Here is an 8,799-nt window from a genome sequence, read left to right as displayed (position 1 = left end):
TTACTCTAAATGATCATCTAAAACTATTGGGGGATATTAGTTGGATAAGATCATCTTTGAAATTGGGAACACATGAATTGACTAAATTATTCAAAATTTTTATGAGGAGATTCTAATCTGAATTCAAAAAAAAGTCTGACCAAGGAAGCTGAGGATCAGTTGTAAGTAGCAGAAAGACCAATAAGTTCCTGTTATTTAGATAGAATAAATTTATAGGAAAAAATACAGATATCAGTAATGGCTACTCCTAACATTCCTTTTGCAGTTATATATCAGACTCAAGCTATTTTGGAATGGGTATACTTAGCAAATCATTCTCATAAAAGAATGTCCACTTACTCCTAGATGGTGGTGATATTGATTCAAATAGCCTTAAAAAGAATATTTCAATTAACTGGGAATCTTCCACAAGTTATTCATCAACCATATTCTAAAGACCAGGTTGATTCCTTACTAATTGCTGATAATGAGTGGCAAGTTTTATTGACCATGTACTTTGCTGATAATGAGTGGCAAGTTTTATTGACCATATACTTAGGTTCAATTGATAACATCTTTTAGCTACCAGTTTTACAATTTATGTCAGGATATCAATAGATATTTCCATGTCTGACAAGAGCCAATCCAATTATTGATGCAACCATGGTAATTACAGATGCTACTAATAAAATAATTGGCTTCTTTATATATTCCACTTACTACTAAATATGTTTTTCATACACTGAATCAACAGCAGAATGAGTCATATGCAATTATTACCGCACTGCAGACTATTCAAGAACCTCAACATTTTTTCAGATAATAAATATGCTGTTTATATGGTTAATAATATAGAAATAGCTCAAGTAAAGTTTTCTAGTAATTTAATGATTTATCAATTGTATGAGCAATTGTAACATGTCACAAGGCATAGGAAAGCCCCTTTTTTCTATATGCATATCTTTTTTGCTTCCTGAACTTCCAGGAGACATAGCTGCTGTTGTCAATTTTTTTTTTTTTAACACAACCCTCCTTATTAACTATGTCTCTTTTTGACATCAGTCTAATTCATATTGACATATTGTCTGCACAAATGTTACATCATCAATTTAATATTACTAGGGAACAGGTCAGACAAATAGTTTGATCTTGCTCTCATTGTAATTCTTATTTACCTTCCCTGAAATCTGTAGCAAAAATCCCTTATAGTTTAGCTCCTCTTGATTTATGGCAAATGGAGGTTACCCATTATCCAATTCATGTCATTGTAGATACTTTTTCTTTTTTTATTCTTGCTACCCTGCCACACTGGGGAATCCACAATAATGGTCACTGATCATTTGCATTCATCATTTGTTATTCTATTTTTCTGTTATGAGAGTTCCACGCAGGATAAAAACAGATAATGGCCCTGCTTACACTAACATTGTATTTTAAAAGTTTGGTCTTTCCTTCCCATATTCAGCATCTTACTGGAATTCCCTATAATTCTACAGGCCAAGCTATTATGGAATGAAAACATAGAGACTAAAGACCATTTTACAAAAACAAAAAGGGGAAAGGAGGATTAGTAGATGATTAACAGTAGCATTATATACTCTAAACTTTTTAACACCCACAGAAAAACAATTTAAAATTCAAAAACAAAAACATAACACAAAGGATCCAATAATGTGGAAAGATTCAAAAACTGAAAAATGGAATGGACCATATAAATTACTAACATGGGGATGCTTGTATCTTTCCAGATCATGCAGAAAAACCCATTTGGATACTAGAAAGATCCTGTGAAGATATTGACACAAAGAATGCAATAATTGGAAATATGGCCCAGGAAAAAGAGAAAAGAAAGGAGAAGCAGAAATCAGTGGTCAAGACACAGGAGACCTAAAGGAAGCAAATCTTTACTTCTCTTGTTGCTTTATTCACTATTCAAGCAATGGGAGGACAACAAGAATATATGCATTGAACTTACGTGTCTTATCCTCCAATGTTTCAAGTAGTTGCAGGAAGATAAATTGTTGTATTAGCTATTAATTTTAAGCTGTTGGGAGAGGTGTGGAAATAATATTTAGAAGAAACAAAGGCTGTTATTAATATTACAGGCATTTAGAGTCAGGAAACCTACATATTTTTATAGAATTGATTTTTATAAAACCTCAAATTGGTCAAAAGGGATTGATTTTATAACTATTGCTGATAACCTTGGTACTGCTTGTCAAAAGTTAATATATCACAATAAGGGGTTGTGGAAATTGTGGGGATAGCATGATGGTAGATTATTACTAAATTGTATATTGATATCATAGATAATGATGAAAAGGTTTCAAAACCTCAATACTCACCATGTCCAGAGGCTAGCCCAATTTTATGGCAAAAAACTACTTTTCCTTCCTGGAACAAATGTTCCATGGCTACACAAAATGCTTTTGGTAATCAATCTGTTTTCCTGGTCAGGATCTGGTACAGAAACTTCTATGGGAATGTTTGTGGAAGACATCATTTATTCTAGGGAAGAGACAGTTTATGAAAACTTGTGGAGAATTATGGCAGCCATGGGATAAAATTTCACATTTCAAATGTGGGATTTCATGCTGTTTCAGGTCCCTCAGAAATATGCTGTACAGATGCCATTTTAAGAAATGGCACTATAATCCAAATCATGAATGTACCAGGGGTTATATTTTAAAATGTTACAATTGTGTTTTATCCCAGTGTCTTCTAATTCATTACCTATGGTTCTTATTATTGAATATCCATCTTATATAATGGTGCCTACTAAGATCAATTAAAATTGGTACAAATCAGCAGGTGAACAGGTTTTGGATAAGATCAAAAGAAAATTAGATAAAAATAAAAATAGGGAAAAAAAGATTTATAGGATTATTCATTGCTGGAATTATAGCAGCCGTAGCAATTATTATTTCACTTGTCGTTTCAGCTACAGTTCTAACTGAATCTGTTGAGGCTGCTAATTTCACAGATCATTTAGCAAAAAAAAAAAGTATCACAAGCTCTTAAAGAACAAATTAATATAGGTAAGTAATTTTAAAAGAACTAAACTTATTGGAATAATCATTAATATTGTTGGGGATAGTATAAACAATCTGGAAATTTGATTGTAACTGCCTTGCAATTATAGATTTTCTCATGTATGCACAACTGTATAAATGTGATGGTACCACTAAGGTGACATGGAATCAGATAAGGAACAGAATAAATGGAGCTATACATAATTCCAACTTTATTTGGGATATATCTCAGTTAGCTGCTTCCACAGATAAAATGACAGAAAGTAGTGTCACTAGAATTGATCCTGATAGCATAGCAAATCAAATATTGGAGTGGTTAAAAAAGATAAATCCTGTTAATAACTTTTATGTTTTTGCATTTTGTTTCTTTTGCATGTGGTGTTCTTAAAATTATTGGCTTAGCCCCTTGTGCTTCCTGATGTGTTTTTCAATCATCTTTGGAAACTAAAGTTCATAGATGTTATGGGCTAGAACTCTGAACTTGAAACAAGGATTCTTACAAAGTACTAACTAAGTGGAATTGATGAGACAAAGGTTATCTAGTTTAGCTGCTGGCTCTTCTCCTTCGTTTCTCCACTGAAACCAAGACTCAGGAAGGCTCCAAGAAAGCGAGCCCAGGCTCCAGGCAAGGAGACAAGACTTTGAAGGAGACAATAAAGGATTTGGACTTTAAACCTGGCTATTCTTGTGGTGATTACTAGAGACCATAAGAAAACCGAACCAGAAAACATAACACATAGACTTAAACTTATGAATAAAAAGGGAGGAGATGTAGGAGGCGTTACTTGAGACCTGCTCTCTGTAAGGGCTACTCCAGTTCAAGCATTGGCTCACCATCTCCCCTGACAGTGATAAAAACATGCCTAAGATAAATTTAAGATATCTTGATGAACAATGAATGTAATAGAAACAAAACGTCATGAGCTATGCAATTTATGACTGTGTTACAGCAGATTGTTACTGCTAGTTTAAAGTTAAATTGTTTAAAGTTAATGTCAAGCTAGAATATTGGGCATGGTATTTACATTAACCCTGGAATATACACAGTGTCACCTAGAGACATCTGATGTTATTGCAATATTAGCTTAAAGAGTATATAAACTGGCTCTCAGATCAATAAATGCACTGCTTTGATGGATCCCACAAGGCTCACATACTTTCATTTACACACTCATTCTATTCACTGGATTTGGCCTCCACACTACACTAATGTGATTTAAAGTAAATGAATTAACTTGTACAAGATGAGATTTGTCTTTGGTACTGTCTTTTTATCAATGACTTGGATAAAGTACTAGTTGATGAACTTGTCAGATTTGCAGAGGAAAATAAGCTGGAAAAGATAGCTAATATGTTGGATGACAGACCCCAGATCTCAAAAATGTTCTGTAGACCAAAATGATGGTTGGAATTTATTAAGATGAAATTTAATAGGGCTCGTGTAAAGTTTCATGAGATTTAATAGGGATAGTGATAGTTCCATAAAATCAGCCCCTCAGATACCAATTGAGGGAGGCAGGACAAGACAATAGTTCGTGTACAAATAAGTAAGGTATGGGAGATTTTACTGGACTGCAAACTCATATATGATAATAGTATTATGTGACAGGCAAAAAAATTAGATTTCATTGATAGAAACCGAATCAAGCATGAAGAGGCCTATAGTTTTGCCCTATTTTTCTCTGCTCATCATTGGGTAATCAATTGCATTTTTTATAGGAGGAACAAATTACAGTTATTCCTTCCACATTGTGACTTTCTCTATTTTGGTGTCAAAATATCTCGAGTCCACATAAGAAATCAAATGTAAATTTTAGGGGAATTTTGTGGCAGTCACAGGTAACACATGAAGGCCAACAGACAACACAGAAAAGTTTAAAACATAGAAATGCATAAAATATGTACATATTATTGCATAATATTAACATATTTTATATTTTAATATTACTGTAATTCAGAATTCTTCTTTAGTATTGATGAGGCGCAAATGATGAGGTGCAAAATAGAGAGAAAGAGTTCCTTTAACAGCAATGGAATCCCCTTGGTCTGTGGCAGGCTTTGCAAAAGAATTTGCAAACCCTAATGAATATAGGCACAAGATTTGTGGCAGAGAATGGGATTTAATTACACTAAGAAGCCAGCTTGCTAGGAAGAGAAACTTCTTAGTGGGCAAGGAATATAGCAAAGGTGGGTTACACTGAGAATAAAATATCTTCAGCAGTGGGCAAGGTCCTGTTAGGATGACTGCAAAGATTGGGGTTCAGAGTTGTTTTTTATTAGTGTCTGAGTTTGGGGCTTCAATTCAATTCAAAATTGAATGAGATTACTTAAGTGGGAGTTTGAGCCACTGGGAAGATGTTTAAGGCAATTCAATAGAGGGTGGTGATTATGTCCCTGGCCAAGATCTCCAAATGAGTGAGACCACTTAATTGGGAGCTTCCTTCATGGAAGAAGGGTGTGCTTTTCCTAGGGTTTGAGAGTCCCTCCAAAGGGGACACAGTTTACACCCAGCCCCCTCCCAAAGATTAAGGGGGACACAATTTATATCAGTAGGAAGAGAAAGCCAAAAAAATTTTACATGGATTTTTCAGATCTTAAGTGGTGTCATACCCCTATTCTTGTGATGTAGGAGGGATAGCTGTATCATATCTAGGAAACTGTTCAAAATGAGGAATTGTTAGAGACTATAGTTGTTTGGTCTGGAGAAGAGAAGGGGGATGGGAACAACACCTGTCCTGTCCGGCAGGACATCAACAGTGGGTCATCGAAGGGAACCAGGGCCGAGGGGGAGCAAAGGCTCTGTAAGACAATCAGTCTGTAAAGCACCACGTGCTTTGGAATGGAATCGGAGAGACAGAGAGGCAACTCAAGCTTTAAGATGGTGAATGTCTCTGTTTAATGAATGAAGAGAGTTTAATTAAATAGGATTTCTGAGTGGGGGGTTACAATGAGAAGAATGTCGGACCATAGGTGTGGCGGAAATCCTAGAGTATACTGTTATCTAGATCTTGGGCGGAGATGACCGATTTCTTGGGACACACATTATCTAATCTCAGGAATTTAGGGTGTTTGCTGCTCTTCTTAGCTCTTTGTCTCCTGCGTCCAAGGACATGGCCTCTGGCAGTGTTCAAGGACATGGTCTTGAAGAGCATGGTCTCTGGCATATCCCCCTTTCCTTATTATTAAATAGGTGGGAGGCCTGTCTTAGGCTATGTGGCCGGCATCCACATTCAGTACCCAAGTAATCCGACCTTAGAAGGCCAGAGAAGGGCAGGACCCCTGTCTTAGGCTATGTGGGCGGCATCCGTCCCAGCACCCCAGCATCAAACTTCCGGGGTGTGCTTCTGGAAAACGGGCCCACAATAATCCCGTCATTGGGTGTTCCTGCAGCCAGAGGGTATGATGATCCTGAAATATGGGGCCACAATAATCCCGTCATTGGCTCACCCACAGCTTATACTGAATGCAGGGGGGGCAATACCTGAGACCAGACCTTGTATGGATATGAGGAGGAGGTGGGGCAAGAGTGCTTAAGGCAAAGTGAATAGGAGCTAAGAGTTCCCATTCTTTCAGGTATATTGAAAAAATATACCAGTTTCCCCAATGTTCTATCTCTACCTCCCCTTTTCAAATGACCATTCCCGATATAAATCCCAAGAGCAAATCAAAATCCCTATACATAACAGACTAATACAGTAGCATTTCCTAAAAAGCCCTCAAACATAACAGCAATTACAGTTTTAACAAATCCCATCCCAAGTCTTAAACACACAGTAATAGATGATCCAGGTAAGGTTTAACAGTCAGTCATCAACCATTCCCAAAGTCCCTCATATCAGTCCAAAGTACACTCGATGCAGGATCAAGTCCATGGTCTCATTTTAAAACTGCTGCTTCAGGCTGTGAAGTGATAGGAGGCTCTCATTCCTTGCAGAGTGGGTGTGTCATGCTGGCAATCAAAGCTGATCAAAGCTGATCCAGGTTCCAGAAGCAAGTCAATATCTGTAATTTGACCAAAATCTAAAACAAAAACACAAATCTAGCACATAAAGATTGGATCAGTCTTTGATAGACTCAGTTCACCAAACTGTTGCAAAACATGAGGAGGCCAAAATGGATTGACGAGCAGTTTCCTATGTGAAGAGATGAGTTTGCTTTACAGGCCAAGCAAACAGCTGCAGTCTTACAGACCCTTGTTAATTGTCCACTTATCCTGTAGAAACCTTAAAGGAACAAAACACAAATATCCAGTAACAGACAGTTGACTAGGCGAAATAGTTGCCCAAGCATTTAGGATACAATGATTACATATGACCAGACTGAAAATAGCAAGGCATGACATAATTGAATTGCATTAACAATTCTATTGACCATTGCTCTGATCAGAGAGAACAGTTACAGAAGGAAAAATTCAAGAACATAACTATAACATAACATAAGCAATTGAGTTTTAACAGCTTATCAATCAATTGTCCATTAACTGTCACAGGGTGGAGCTTTAAAACTCCCAAATAGCATTAGCTAATTAACTCTAAGCCCAAAAACTCCAATGACAGATGTCATCAAATTTCGGATAAATCTTAAAGAGTTACCATAACCTTACAGTAATAACAGAAAGAAATTTCGCCTCAGTAAGTTCACAACTTAGAACAATTATCATATCTAGGTAGATGTTACATGAGTGAACATTATACATACAAATCATTTTGCTTTTAAAATACCCAATACATAGAAAAATATCCCAAATTGCATATTGTCCATAACAAACATTTTCAAAAGGACAAAGAGAAAAAACTATTATGTTCAGAGACCCTTTAAATAACCTCAGAATGACCCAATACAATCAATTTAAACTTTATACAAAAGACCCAATTCCACATAAAAGAAATTTTTTAACATAGCAATTAAACTAGAAATACTCGGACCAAAGTATGGATCACATTTACGACCATATCTCTTAACCAAGAAAACCTTTATGAAGAAACAAATATTCAATCAATTAAGCTAAAGTAAGCATGTCCTTAAAAATCACACTTTGCTGCACTGGCTGTAAATCAGTTAAGAAAAAAAGCGGCAGGAACATACTCAGGGAGGTGAGGGGCGGAGAAGATTCCATATGGCCATCCTTCCCCCACTCCTGACCCCCTAGAAAAACTTCCCTCAGGTTCCCCACTCAATTTTCTACATGGGGATCCTTTTCAAGATTTAGCCCATCAGTTTCCCAATATCAGGTTTCTTCCCAAATCCACCCATTTCCAACTTTCTCTTTCCTTCTGACTACATACTTAAACAATCTCCTTAAAGAACTTTCCTTCCCAGATACTCCTTTGGTAAAGTAGCAGAAGGCAGTGGGGGTGGGTGACTCCTTCCCCCACTTCTTCACCTACTCCCAAAAGTCTTTCTTTCACCCTTCTGATACCAATCGAACCTTTAATTTCCCTAGCAAATCAGTCCTTCCTAACTCACCTGCATTCCTCTTTCCTTTTTCCCATCAAAAACCTGTAAGATTCAACCTTATAGTGAATAATAAACCTCCAAAAATCCACACATGTCCAGCAGAGCTGGATTTAAAGTATTAACTCGTGTTAACAAACTTCAGAAGGTAACAAACTGAATCAAAGTAATACAGCTGTTTTTAAAAGTTTTACCACATTTCTTCTAGCAGCGATTATCATCTTATCTCTAGAGCTATTTATTGCCTAGGTCAGGCTAAGCTTGAATTTTATAGTTCTTTACTCTAGCAGGCTTTTCCTTAAAGACATGCAAATTATCCTTAATCATTGTTCTT

The sequence above is a fragment of the Antechinus flavipes genome, chromosome 4 (genome assembly GCF_016432865.1).
Source record: "Antechinus flavipes isolate AdamAnt ecotype Samford, QLD, Australia chromosome 4, AdamAnt_v2, whole genome shotgun sequence".
NCBI classification, from domain to species: domain Eukaryota; kingdom Metazoa; phylum Chordata; class Mammalia; order Dasyuromorphia; family Dasyuridae; genus Antechinus; species Antechinus flavipes.
Note: the sequence above shows the minus strand (reverse complement) of the source record.